The sequence below is a fragment of the Bufo gargarizans genome, chromosome 9 (assembly GCF_014858855.1).
Source record: "Bufo gargarizans isolate SCDJY-AF-19 chromosome 9, ASM1485885v1, whole genome shotgun sequence".
Taxonomy (NCBI): domain Eukaryota; kingdom Metazoa; phylum Chordata; class Amphibia; order Anura; family Bufonidae; genus Bufo; species Bufo gargarizans.
The window spans coordinates 8,765,277-8,780,258 of NC_058088.1; the positions used below are offsets into that span (position 1 = coordinate 8,765,277).

General features: G+C 40.8%; 1 pseudogene; it reads right to left on the minus strand.

Annotated features, from left to right (window-relative positions):
- Positions 1-1,469: 1,469 nt before the first annotated feature.
- LOC122946593 lies at positions 1,470-3,209 on the minus strand (annotated as a pseudogene).
- Between the last annotated feature and the right edge of the window lie 11,773 nt (positions 3,210-14,982).

Here is a 14,982-nt window from a genome sequence, read left to right on the forward strand (position 1 = left end):
CGTGACTGCGGTGCGGTGGGCTGGGCGCTAACTGATCGCTAAACTACCTAACCAAGGGGCCTAAACTATCCTAAAACCTAACAGTCAATACCAGTGAAAAAAAAAAGTGACAGTTTACACTAATCACTTTTTTCCCTTTCACTAGTGATTGACAGGGGCAAGAAGGGGTGATCAAGGGGTTAATTGGGGTGCAGGGGGGGTGATCTGGGACTATGTGTGGTGTTTGGTGCTACTCACTGTGAAGACTGCTCCTCTGCTGGAACCAACCGACCAAAAGGACCAGCAGAGGAGCAGGGAAGCAATTTAACACATCATATTTACTAATATGATGTGTTAACTGGCTTCTGATTTGACATTTTAAAAATCGCCAGCCCGCCAGCCACGATCATTGGCTGACAGGTTGGTGACGAAATTGTTCTCGTTCATTTGCCGGCCCGCGATGCGCATGCGCGGGCCGGCTCAGTCCGAAATCTCGCATCTCGCGAGATGACGCACGGATGCGTCCAGGAGGAATGAATCGACCGCCTCCCGGACGCATCCGTGCTACAGACCCTGTTTAAAGGTGCATTAAAGGTGACGCATGGCCATTAACAATGCAGACTGGCTATACAGTGGGATCTTCATTATTACATGAAAGGCAGCTGCAGGTTATTTGTCCTCATGATTCTTCACCGCAACTCACCAACAGCACAGCCACTCTGTGTGGCCATAGCCTAAGGCAGAGCGGCCTGGGTATACCTGGTTTATAGCGATTCGTTAATAATTAATTCACAAGAATCAAATTTCTTTGTAATGTTGCCAAATGGAATTTTTCTAAACTTTGCTTATCTCTATTAGGAATGGTTGGTTTCCTTCCCTATTACATGTCCTTGGTGCTAGCATTGCTCCTGGTGGGTCAAGATCATAAGAACTTAGGAGAAACACAATCTTAACTTTAATAAGTAAGCAGCTTTACATGATGTGTATTGTGTAGTTTTATGGTGCCAACAAATTCAGTCAGAGCCATAGAGAAGTAAACTTTAGTTAATGGCCAACCATGCAACCTTTGGAAAGGCAGAGCATAGCCACAGGAGACACTGAAAAGACATTCTATAAGTGGTACAGTTTATAGGTCAGATTAAAGGTGGAAAAAGTTCTAAAATTATTTATCTTTGTCTCATTTCTTTTACAGCACAGAAACCTGACATTTTAACAGGGGTGTGTAGACTTTTTATATCCACTGTATAACATTCATCGACTGTCCTGGTTGAATCATCTTAATGTTTGACTCACCATAATTTTTTCATACAGGATATGCTGTTAAATAGAACTTGAAAGCATCCCTATTTCTGTTACTATTGAGCAGCATTTACATCACTGGTCCCACCTCAAAACTACTACAGGAATGGTATCAATGATGTTCTTTGAATCTCTATGTCATGTCTTGTCCCACTAGGTCCTGCATTGGCCATAAGGCAGTGTTGCCCATCTTACAGAAACCATTTTGCCACACTACGAATGACCTGATATCTTGGACCCTGTTGTATTGTCTCACAAGCTTTACAGTAAGAATATGGCCATCCCTTCCAAGGGCTCACCCTATGTCGGGATCTCCAGTTGAAATACTTTCTATATTTCTCATCATCCTTTTCTAATTCAAGAAGGTAGGCAGCTAGTTCCTTTGCAGTTGGAAAGTCATCAACATGTATGAAGGCATCTCCAGGTATATACTTTTCATAGTTTTCACGAGAGGCACCCAGTACAACTGGAACTGTCCATGAACCCAGAGCGTTAATCCATAGTTTTTCCGTGATATAATCTGGATAGACAGAATTCTCGAATGCCAAGTAGAATTTGTACTGAGAAATCGTTGACTGAAACTTCTCTCCGCTCAGTTTCATATGTCTGGCCCCATAAATATCAACAGATATGTGCTTTTTCAGCTCTTCATAATAAGCGATACGACGTATACCAGGGTACCATTTGCTCACCACCCAAGATACCAACTTAGACTTTGCTGGAATAGTGAAGTTTTGAGTTTCTACTAATGATTCAATATGTCCATATGGATTATAAATATCTGAATCGCAACGGAAAGTCATTGTCAAGTTGAACGAATTATCCAGCATGTCCAGGTTTGAGATAATTAGTGGTGGCTCCAAGTTGAGCCATATCCAACGTTGATAAGGATTTCTTGGCTGTTGGGGCAATGAATTTCTATTGCCCATAACATCTGCATGGTGGATGATGACTGCATCAGCCGCACTCTACACCCCTTAATTCTATACTCTGTCTCACACTTATCTAATGGAAAGCTTTCCCCCCATGGCCAGTTCCAAAGCAGGAGACGAGTTTCTTTTGGTGGAGAAATGATTGGTGGACTGGTTGTTGTGATTTGGACCTCTCTTTATGTAGCATCATTGTTGTATCTGGAGATCTTTGACTTTTGAAATAATGGTGAATGTGTTTCCAGTTATATGAAAGAAGGAATATAATTAATAAGAAGACCGATATGAAGATCTGATATTGATTGCCCATTGCAGATACACTTTTTTCCTGTAATGAGAAATTAGAAGCGACATTGTTAGATTTCAATCTTGTTTCATGCAAACTGACATAAAATAAACAAAAATTAGCAAAATTAGTTAAAGAGCATGTCCAGCTGTGCAACTAGAATCTAAATATTAATGGATAGAACATTGGGTTTATGTACTGAGGTAGCAGAGTTAACAGTCACACTTTGTGAGTTATCACATCTAGTTAATGCATTATGATTGTGATTGTTAACTCTGCTGCATCTGTATGAGTATTTTGATTCATAGTTCAATACTTTTATGCCAATGAGGATAATATGTTTATGGTATATTCACAGATACGAGTGCATGCAATTTCCATGTGAGGAAACCCTAGCTATGTGGGAGACAGGCAACGTTTTTTATTCATCCGAATGTGGCATATTTGCCAGGTAGTGTGTTTTTACTGAATACCACTGTATGAAATACGGGGCTTGCTTCTGCATAGGTATCTTACTCTCTTAGACTTCAAGCACCCATCGTCCAACCTATCTGGCTCCACTCTGTAGCTTCATCTCACTACATGTCTAGCAACTAAGATGGCTCTCCACTCGGTTTCTGCCACAGACTCTACCTAGAGTCCTCAGAATTCACCTCTCGGGGGCTGCCAGACTCAAGGTCGCTGGTGTGGCTCTGTCTTCTGTAGTCTGATCCCATTTGGCTATAGCTATGTCTCTGGCTAACGGCCGTAGCTGAATAGAATGTCTCCTTTTTATTTTTAAAGGCCCTTTGCATAGTTGCTGGGGTAAATGTTATGACACCCAAATATCTCTGCCCGGTCACTGCAGGATTCTAGAATAGTACCCTCGACCAACTTCACCCTTCTGGGATGGCAAATGTGAGGAGTGCTCCCGGTGTCACCCCTTTACTAAAGGCAGAAGGCCAACCCCCAGGGCACAAATGCCACTGTAGTCATATTGGTCTGCATAGGGTCCATAAGCACAAACCAGTAGACTTGTAATCAATGATAAATTCTTCAATTATAAAATACTCAATTGTCTTTTAGCTGTCAGACAGCATCTCCCACATATTGTGGAACCACTGGAAGAATATATCAGTATATTCACTTTAGCCTAATATTGAATTCAGATTTTCATTATCATCATGTTTTACATGTTTTTTTTTTGTATTTTATGTGACTATTCATATGCAAGAAAGTCTGAAATATGGCCACTAGAGTAACCCCAATAGGCTGACATTCCCTGTTTTCTTCAGCATTCTTTTCAGCGTTACTGTGTAGACTGGGGCATGGTCAGCTGTGCCATCTCATTATCTGTATGGGTAGTAGATTCAATCAGTTTACAGCTTTATTGCGAGCAAATGTATGAGGTGAGTGTGATTTAATTCATATTTTTTTAATTTTACACTATTACTGTCAGATGCCGGGTTCAGCTTTGAAAGCAGGATCTGAGGGGTACAATGATGGGGAGTGGCGAAATCGCAGCTCCCTGTCATTGCAACCACTACTTACAAAGAAATGTGCTTCGTGACAAAATAATTAGTCACAAAGCACATTTTTTTAACATTTTTTAAATTTGGAGAAGCAGCCGAATCAAATTTTTTAATACTTCGCTCATCTCCATTGAAAATGTAAAAAAGCAAATGTGTAAATGGTTACCGTTAAGGGAAGTTTTCAAAAAGGAAAAATAAATGATATAATATTTTTGGTTGAACTTGATGGACTTGGTATGTAACTATAAACAAGTTAAAACCACATTATTTCGCATTGTTAAATACTTGAATTTAATTATTAAAACTAAAACACAGGAGTTGTCCAGAAATAGAAAGGAGACATCATGACCAGCACTGTCAGTGCTGTTCTCATAGTTCTCCACCAACTGCTGACTAACCATGATCCTCCTGCAACAAAGTCCATACATCTTTGTTGGCGTTTAAGAATTTATTTATTTTTTTGGCAATCCCCAACTTGGCTGGACCGCTAAGGGAAAGCTTACTTACCTGCTTCCCGGCACTTGCTCCCCGCCTCTTTGCCTCGCCACCTTTGATGCTTTGCTGGGCTCCCTCATGGAAAATATATGGTTTGACATCGCCTGCACCAATCACTGGCCGTGGCAGAGACCGATTCCCTTTGCATCATGTTTTACCCAAAGGAAGCACAGTGGAGCATCGCAGGCCAGGAAAACAAGGAACGGGAGCCAGGTAAGTGGGAAGCAGGTAAGTAAGATTCTCTTTACAGGTCCAGCCAAGTGTGTGTGTAGGGGGGGGGGGGGGGGGGTCAGACAGCCCCATTAAATACAGGATACATTCCCTTTAACCACCTCCGGACCGCCTAACGCAGATGTGCGGTCCGGAGGTGGCGGCCCTGCGCAGAGTCACGCATATACGCGTCATCTCGCGAGGGCCGGGATTTCCTGTGAACGCGCGCACACAGGCGCGCGCGCTCACAGGAACGGAAGGTAAGCGAGTGGATCTCCAGCCTGCCAGCAGCGATCGCTCGCTGGCAGGCTGGAGATCCGAATTTTTTAACCCCTAACAGGTATATTAGACGCTGTTTTCATAACAGCGTCTAATATACCTCCTACCTGGTCCTCTGGTGGTCCCTTTTGTTAGGATCGACCACCAGAGGACTCAGGTAGGTCAGTACAGTCCCACCAAACACCACACTACACTACACCCCCCCCCCGTCACTTATTAACCCCTGATCACCCCATATAAACTCCCTGATCACCCCCCTGTCATTGATCACCGCCCTGTCATTGATCACCCCCCTGTCAGGCTCCGTTCAGACGTCTGCATGATTTTTACGGATCCGATCCATGTATCCATGGATCCGTAAAAATCATGCGGACGTCTGAATGGAGCCTTACAGGGGGGTGATCAATGACAGGCGGGTGATCACCCATATACACTCCCTGATCACCCCCTGTCATTGATCACCCCCCTGTCATTGATCACCCCCCTGTCAGGCTCCATTCAGACGTCCGCATGATTTTTACGGATCCGATCCATGTATCCATGGATCCGTAAAAATCATGCGGACGTCTGAATGGAGCCTTACAGGGGGGGTGATCAGTGACAGGGGGGTGATCACCCTGATTACCCTGATCACCCCCTGTCATTGATAACCCCCCTGTAAGGCTCCATTCAGACGTCCGCATGCGTTCTGTGGATCCGATCCATGTATCCATGGATCCGTAAAAAATCATGCGGATGTCTGAATGGAGCCTTACAGGGGGGGTGATCAGTGACAGGGGGGTGATCACCCTGATTACCCTGATCACCCCCTGTCATTGATAACCCCCCTGTAAGGCTCCATTCAGACGTCCGCATGCGTTCTGTGGATCCGATCCATGGATCCGTAAAAAATCATGCGGACGTCTGAATGGAGCCTTACAGGGGGGGTGATCAGTGACAGGGGGGTGATCACCCTGATTACCCTGATCACCCCCTGTCATTGATAACCCCCCTGTAAGGCTCCATTCAGACGTCCGCATGCGTTCTGTGGATCCGATCCATGTATCCATGGATCCGTAAAAAATCATGCGGACGTCTGAATGGAGCCTTACAGGGGGGGTGATCAGTGACAGGGGGTGATCACCCTGATTACCCTGATCACCCCCTGTCATTGATAACCCCCCTGTAAGGCTCCATTCAGACGTCCGCATGCGTTCTGTGGATCCGATCCATGGATCCGTAAAAATCATGCGGACGTCTGAATGGAGCCTTACAGGGGGGGTGATCAATGACAGGGGGGTGATCAGGGAGTCTATATGGGTGATCACCCCCCTGTCATTGATCACCCCCCTGTCATTGATCACCCCCCTGTCATTGATCACCCCCCTGTCATTGATCACCCCCCCCTGGTAAGGCTCCATTCAGCCATTTTTTTTGGCACAAGTTAGCGGACATTTTTTGTTTGTTTTTGTTTTTTCTTACAAAGTCTCATATTCCACTAACTTGTGTCAAAAAATAAAATCTCACATGGACGCACCATACCCCTCACGGAATCCAAATGCGTAAAATTTTTTAGACATTTATATTCCAGACTTCTTCTCACGCTTTAGGGCCCCTAAAAAGCCAGGGCAGTATAACTACGCCACAAGTGACCCCATTTTGGAAAGAAGACACCCCAAGGTATTCCGTGGGGGGCACGGCGAGTTCCTAGAATTTTTTATTTTTTGTCACAATTTAGCGGAAAATTATGATTTTTCTTTTTTTTTCTTTTTTCCTTACAAAGTCTCATATTCCACTAACTTGCGACAAAAAATAAAAAATTCTAGGAACTCGCCATGCCCCTCACGGAATACCTTGGGGTGTCTTCTTTCCAAAATGGGGTCACTTGTGGCGTAGTTATACTGCCCTGGCAATTTAGGGGCCCAAATGTGTGAGAAGTACTTTGCAATCAAAATGTGTAAAAAATGCCCTGCAAAATCCGAAAGGTGCACTTTGGAATATGTGCCCCTTTGCCCACCTTGGCAGCAAAAAAGTGTGACACATCTGGTATCGCCGTACTCAGGAGAAGTTGGGCAATGTGTTTTGGGGTGTCATTTTACATATACCCATGCTGGGTGAGAAAAATATCTTGGTCAAATGCCAACTTTGTATAAAAAAATTGGAAAAGTTGTCTTTTGCCAAGATATTTCTCTCACCCAGCATGGGTATATGTAAAATGACAGCCCAAAACACATTCCCCAACTTCTCCTGAGTACGGCGATACCAGATGTGTCACACTTTTTTGATGCCAAGGTGGGCAAAGGGGCACATATTCCAAAGTGCACCTTTCGGATTTCACCGGTCATTTTTTACAGATTTTGATTGCAAAGTACTTCTCACACATTTGGGCCCCTAAATTGCCAGGGCAGTATAACTACGCCACAAGTGACCCCATTTTGGAAAGAAGACACCCCAAGGTATTCCGTGAGGGGCATGGCGAGTTCCTAGAATTTTTTATTTTTTGTCGCAAGTTAGTGGAATATGAGACTTTGTAAGGAAAAAAGAGAAAAAAAAAAAAATCATCATTTTCCGCTAACTTGTGACAAAAAATAAAAAATTCTAGGAACTCGCAGTGCCCCTCACGGAATACCTTAGGGTGTCTTCTTTCCAAAATGGGGTCACTTGTGGCGTAGTTATACTGCCCTGGCAATTTAGGGGCCCAAATGTGTGAGAAGAACTTTGCAATCAAAATGTGTAAAAAATGCCCTGCAAAATCCGAAAGGTGCACTTTGGAATATGTGCCCCTTTGCCCACCTTGGCAGCAAAAAAGTGTGACACATCTGGTATCGCCGTACTCAGGAGAAGTTGGGGAATGTGTTTTGGGGTGTCATTTTACATATACCCATGCTGGGTGAGAAAAATATCTTGGTCAAATGCCAACTTTGTATAAAAAAAATGGGAAAAGTTATCTTTTGCCAAGATATTTCTCTCACCCAGCATGGGTATATGTAAAATGACAGCCCAAAACACATTCCCCAACTTCTCCTGAGTACGGCGATACCAGATGTGTGACACTTTTTTGCTGCCAAGGTGGGCAAAGGGGCGCATATTCCAAAGTGCACCTTTCGGATTTCACCGGTCATTTCTTACACATTTTGATTGCAAAGTTCTTCTCACACATTTGGGCCCCTAAATTGCCAGGGCAGTATAACTACGCCACAAGTGACCCCATTTTGGAAAGAAGACACCCCAAGGTATTCTGTGAGGGGCATGGTGAGTTCCTAGAATTTTTTATTTTTTGTCGCAAGTTAGTGGAATATGAGACTTTGTAAGAAAAAAAAAAAAAAGAAAAAAACATCATCATTTTCCGCTAACTTGTGACAAAAAATAAAAAGTTCTATGAACTCACTATGCCCATCAGCGAATACCTTAGGGTGTCTACTTTCCGAAATGGGGTCATTTGTGGGGGGTTTCTACTGTCTGGGCATTGTAGAACCTCAGGAAACATGACAGGTGCTCAGAAAATCAGAGCCGTTTCAAAAAGCGGAAATTCACATTTTTGTACCATAGTTTGTAAATGCTATAACTTTTACCCAAACCATTTTTTTTTTGCCCAAACATTTTTTTTTTATCAAAGACATGTAGAACAATAAATTTAGCGAAAAATTTATATATGGATGTCGTTTTTTTTGCAAAATTTCACAGCTGAAAGTGAAAAATGTCATTTTTTTGCAAAAAAATCGTTACATTTTGATTAATAACAAAAAAAGTAAAAATGTCAGCAGCAATAAAATACCACCAAATGAAAGCTCTATTAGTGAGAAGAAAAGGAGGTAAAATTCATTTGGGTGGTAAGTTGCATGACCGAGCGATAAACGGTGAAAGGAGTGTAGTGCCGAAGTGTAAAAAGTGGCCTGGTCATGAAGGGGGTTTCACCTAGCGGGGCTGAAGTGGTTAAATCCTAAGCCTGTAGAAGAAAGGGAAAGGAAATGTAAAAATATATGATGTAACTATGCATTTTTTATAGCAAAAATGTTATGTCAAGAAAAAAGTGACTCATAAAAATATTCAAAGATCACATCAAACAAGTTCTATAAAGAGGCATAAAAAGCAGTTAAATGTATAACTATGAAGATAAGAAATGGCGTGAGAGCAATAAAGCTGGATCCCATAAATAATGAAAAGGGAGTGATAGAACTGCTATGCAAAGTTATATATCCCCTATATGGCATAAATGACTTCTCCAAGCCTTGAAGGGGTATTCAGTTAGACAAAGCCATTCCCTATCCAATGGATAAGGGTTAACTCTTAGGCCTCTTTCACACTACAGTATGTCCATTTCAGTGTTTTGCGGTCCGTTTTTCACGGATCCGTTGTTCAGTTTTTTTGCTTCCGTTGTGGTTCCGTTTCCGTTCCGTTGTTCCGTTCCGTTTTTCCGTGTGGCATATACAGTATACAGTAATTACATAGAAAAAATTGGGCTGGGCATAACATTTTCAATAGATGGTTCAGAAAAAACGGAACGGAAACGGAAGACATACGGATGCATTTCCGTATGTGTTCCGTTTTTTTGCGGACCCATTGACTTGAATGGAGCCACGGATTGTGATTTGCGGGCAATAATAGGACATGTTCTATCTTTCATTGGAACGGAAAAACGGAAATACGGAAACGGAATGCATACGGAACACATTCCGTTTTTTTTGCGGAACCATTGAAATGAATGGTTCCGTATACGGACTGTATACGGAACGCAAAAAACGGACCGCAAAACAAAAAAAAAAAACGGTAGTGTGAAAGAGGCCTTAGGCTGATGAGAATATGACTGTTGGGACCCTCACCAACCATGGGAACTCCCAAAATAAATGGAGCGACAGGTTGAGCACTGAGGCTACAGTCATCTCTATGGGTCTGTATTAGAAAATAGTGTTTAGAGAGGGCTCACTTCCTGGACAATGATAGGGGTGGGTGCACCTACAAGGAAGATTACACCCACTCTTCGGAAAATAATGTATATATGAACGAGTAGTAGGGCACACCTAGACTTGGACACACATAGGAGATTTAGTAAAATACAATTTATTCAAACAAACACTGTGTACAATAACACATAAAATGTAATTAAACAAATATTTGCATGCTATAAATTCTCATAAAAATAAATAAAATCTATAAAAATGTTCACTGAATCACACACTTGAACGTAGTCCTGAAAAAAGGGAGCCTGATGTAGACAGAGAAGGATGGATCCTTCCAACTATGTTTGTCTGTGAAATGATGCTTGTATAGCAAGTCAGAAATATTCAGCTCTTTAAAATAGTTCGTAGTATTCAGGAAATGCAAGGCAAAGTTCACAGGAGTAAGTGGTCTTGTCACTTATATTCCTTTTGTTTGGTTTTGGTGTCCCAAAGCTCACTTTATATATGCACTAGTTCAGCAATAGTTTTTTACTCACGGTTGTGCCGGCTGTATTGCGGTTAGCGTGGCGTCCCACGTGTGTTCCGCTTGCAGGCAGTGATGTAGCTTCCAGGGTATGGATCCAGGGATCTTCGGTCATCCGTTGCAGGAGTGCTGCAGTTAGGAATTTGTAGGTGGAGATTCCTACCAGGTGCTCTGATTAAGCAGCAGACTGGTTTTTACTGCAGCCATCAGTCTTAGATTTTCTCCTGCCAGTTTTGTTAGATACCGATCCCTTTCCTTATAGTTGGTATAAAGCGCTTCAATACTCCGGGTATATATTCAGTTTTATGGGATCCTCTTTTACCAAACGCGTTTCGGAGTTGGCTACGACTCCTTCCTCAGTGGCTATTGTTCCCATGAGACTGGTCGTCTTTCATATCCAGCTATCCAGGTGTGAGTTAATTCAGATGTAATAAAAACATGGAGTGGAATTTTCTGACCATTCGCAATGCTATTATAGCAAACATATTTATATCTGTATATATTTCCAATATAAAACCTAAATGCGGTCTATAGGATGTGCAGAGATATACTCCGCTAAATGTTATAAATACATTCATCCTTGTTATTCCTTACTAATTAAAAAACAATAATGATGCTCTCTATGCGGTTTTCTTTGTATCAAATCATGTAAAGAGAATATATATTAGTCTGACCTCGTATTCGATCTTATTTTGTCAACTCTGTGATGTGCTAGTTAATATAAAGAATATAAATAAACAGAGTCAACAAAAAATGGAGTCGATAAAGAATATCGATTTGTGTCCGCCTTTTATCCCAAACCATTTTAACCCCTACAGACAATCTTGTATTTTGCTATATGTGTACATAGGGGTATTTGGCTGAACTGTTTAATGATCATTATTCTCTATCATTAATGTTGTTTTTACTGTTATTTTTGATTCCAAGCGGATTTAACCCTGGCAGTAATATTGCGTTTTTCTGTATATATACATCAGGGCAAGAGGATTTTGTATTTTTTGTCAATATTCTGGAATCTAATTAAGAATAAAGAGGAACTGCTCAAAGATAGAGATTTTTGAGGAAGAAGCAAAAATAATGAAGGGCCAATTCCTCAAAAAACAGTACCCTACAGAGATTTTAGATACAGCATTGAATACAGTACGCCAACTAGATCGGAAAACCTTTTTCGATACTAACACAAAAATAGATAAACAAAATAATGGCGACAATATGAGGATAATCTTACCGTTTAACACACAACACAAAAAAGTGAGATATATCATTAACAAACACTGGCACTATATTGGTAAAGACAAAACAATAGGACACTTAATACCGCACTATCCCCAATTCACGTTCGCCAAGGCTCCAAATTTGGGCCTATTAGTAGCACCATCAATTCCTAAAAATAAGAAAAACGTAGCACAAACAATACAAAAATGGACCAACACTACTGTTTTTTTTAGATGTGGGAAATGTATGGGTTGCAAAATCACTTATTTTCCTAAAAAAACACTATCAGTTAATATTATTTTTATATATTATTATTATTTAATCAATTAAATCCACCACCAATGCTCACCAACACACGATAAAAGATTTCCTCACATGCAATTCTAATAGCGTAATCTATATAATACAATACTCCTGTAAAAGGCAATATGTGGGCAGGACCAAAAGACTACTGAAGGTACGCATAGCGGAACATATCTCCAATATTAAAAAGGGTTATGAAAAACACACACTGTCTAACCACTTTAAATCCACACACAATCAGGACCCAAAAGGTTTAACCTTTACCGCTCTAGAAAAGGTTGAAATTGACTGGAGGGGTGGAAACCATATCAAAAGAATGTCAAGAATTGAATCTAGGCATATTTTTGAATTTAATACTCTCCTACCAGCAGGATTGAATGCTGAGTTAGAACTATATGGTTTCCTTTAGGATGGTGGGGCCCCTCTCCGATGGGAAATCCGCGGATTATTACCTACGCGGGCCCCCCCTCGGTGTGTGACCTCACTGTCCTCCCTACTCTACTTCACATAATTTAAGAAGGCGATGAAATTAATCCAAATGATAAAAAAAGTAAAGAAAATATTTATTATTTTAATAATTTTTGAAAATTCTCAATTTTATAATAATTTTTTATTTTTTTTTATTATTATATGTACATCTATCTGTTCATCTTAATTAGATTCCATATTATTGACCAAAAATACAAAATCCTCTTGCCCTGATGTATATATACAGAAAAACGCAATATTACTGCAAGGGTTAAATCCGCTTGGAATCAAAAATAACAGTAAAAACAACATTAATAAACAGTAATAAATGCCTATCCTTGTCCGCAAATGTGAAAAAAGTACGACATGCACAAATTTTTTTGCTAAAGGGAAACACGGACAATGGACGGATGAACTATCAGCATTTTATTGCTGACCCATTGAAATGAATGGGTCCTCATCCTATCCGCAAAAAAAAAAAAACGGATCGAGGCCGGAGTTCGTGTGCATGAGGCCCTAATGGAACAGATTTGTAGGATGAATTGGTGATTTATATACAGTAAGTGTGATCAATTAGTTATCCTCTATAAAAAAAGAGGGTGACCCAAGCTTAGGACCCCACTTTGTCATGTCCATTATTGATGAGCGAACAATTCTAAATGAATAAAATTCATTACAAATTTCCTAAAAAAAAAAAAATCTGATTCTAGCAAAACGAAAATATTTTGGTGAATTTCTCAGAATGACCGGAGAGGGCACCATTTTATAAATTAGAAGACAGATGAAGGCATCTGCCACCAAAAAGGGAACATTTTTACACCATTTTAAAGAATTTTTTTTTTCCTGACAATGCAGTGTGTTGTTACTGGCTATTTGTTCCCACCGGCTATCCTCCGTTTACCCATAGCCCTATATGACACTGTCACTGTATGCTTTATACACATGGCTCTGTACTGTATGCTTTAAACACACAGCTCTGCACTGTATTCTTTATACACACATAGCTCTGCACTGTATGCTTTATACACACAGCTCTGCACTGTATGCTTTATACACACTGCTCTGCACTGTATGCTTTATACACACATAGCTCTGCACTGTATGCTTTATATACACAGCTCTGCACTGTATGCTTTATACACATAACTCTGCACTGTATGCTTTATACACACAGCTCTGCACTGTATGCTTTATACACACAGCTCTGCACTGTATGCTTTATACACACAGCTCTGCACTGTATGCTTTATACACATAGCTCTGCACTGTATGCTTTATATACACAGCTCTGCACTGTATGCTTTATACACACATAGCTCTGCACTGTATGCTTTATACACACATAGCTCTGCACTGTATGCTTTATACACACATAGCTCTGCACTGTATGCTTTATATACACAGCTCTGCACTGTATGCTTTATACACATAACTCTGCACTGTATGCTTTATACACACATAGCTCTACACTGTATGCTTTATACACACATAGCTCTGCACTGTATGCTTTATACACACAGCTCTGCACTGTATGCTTTATACACAGAGCTCTGCACTGTATGCTTTATACACACATAACTCTGCACTGTATGCTTTATATACACAACTCTGCACTGTATGCTTTATACACATAACTCTGCACTGTATGCTTTATACACACACCTCTGCACTGTATGCTTTATACACATAACTCTGCACTGTATGCTTTATATACACAACTCTGCACTGTATGCTTTATACACATAACTCTACACTGTATGCTTTATACACACATAGCTCTGCACTGTATGCTTTATACACACAGCTCTGCATTGTATGCTTTATACACACATAACTCTGCACTGTATGCTTTATACACACAGCTCTGCACTGTATTCTTTATACACACATAGCTCTGCACTTTATGCTTTATACACATAGCTCTGCACTGTATGCTTTATACACATAGCTCTGCACTTTATGCTTTATACACACAGCTCTGTACTGTATGCTTTATACACACAGCTCTGCACTGTATTCTTTATACACACATAGCTCTGCACTGTATGCTTTATACACACATAGCTCTGCACTATATGCTTTATACACACAGCTCTGCACTGTATTCTTTATACACACATAGCTCTGCACTGTATGCTTTATACACACATAGCTATGCACTGTATGCTTTATACACAGCTCTGCACTGTATGCTTTATACACACATAGCTCTGCACTGTATGCTTTATATACACATAGCTCTGCACTGTATGCTTTATACACACAGCTCTACACTGTATGCTTTATACACACAGCTCTACACTGTATGCTTTATACACATAGCTCTGCACTGTATGCTTTATACACACTGTTCTGCACTGTATGCTTTATACACACAGCTCTACACTGTATGCTTTATACACATAGCTCTGCACTGTATGCTTTATACACATGGCTCTGTACTGTATGCTTTATACACACAGCTTTACACTGTATGCTTTATACACACATAGCTCTGCACTGTATGCTTTATACACACAGCTCTGCACTGTATGCTTTATACACACATAACTCTGCAATGTATGCTTTATACACACACACCTCTGCACTGTATGCTTTATACACACAT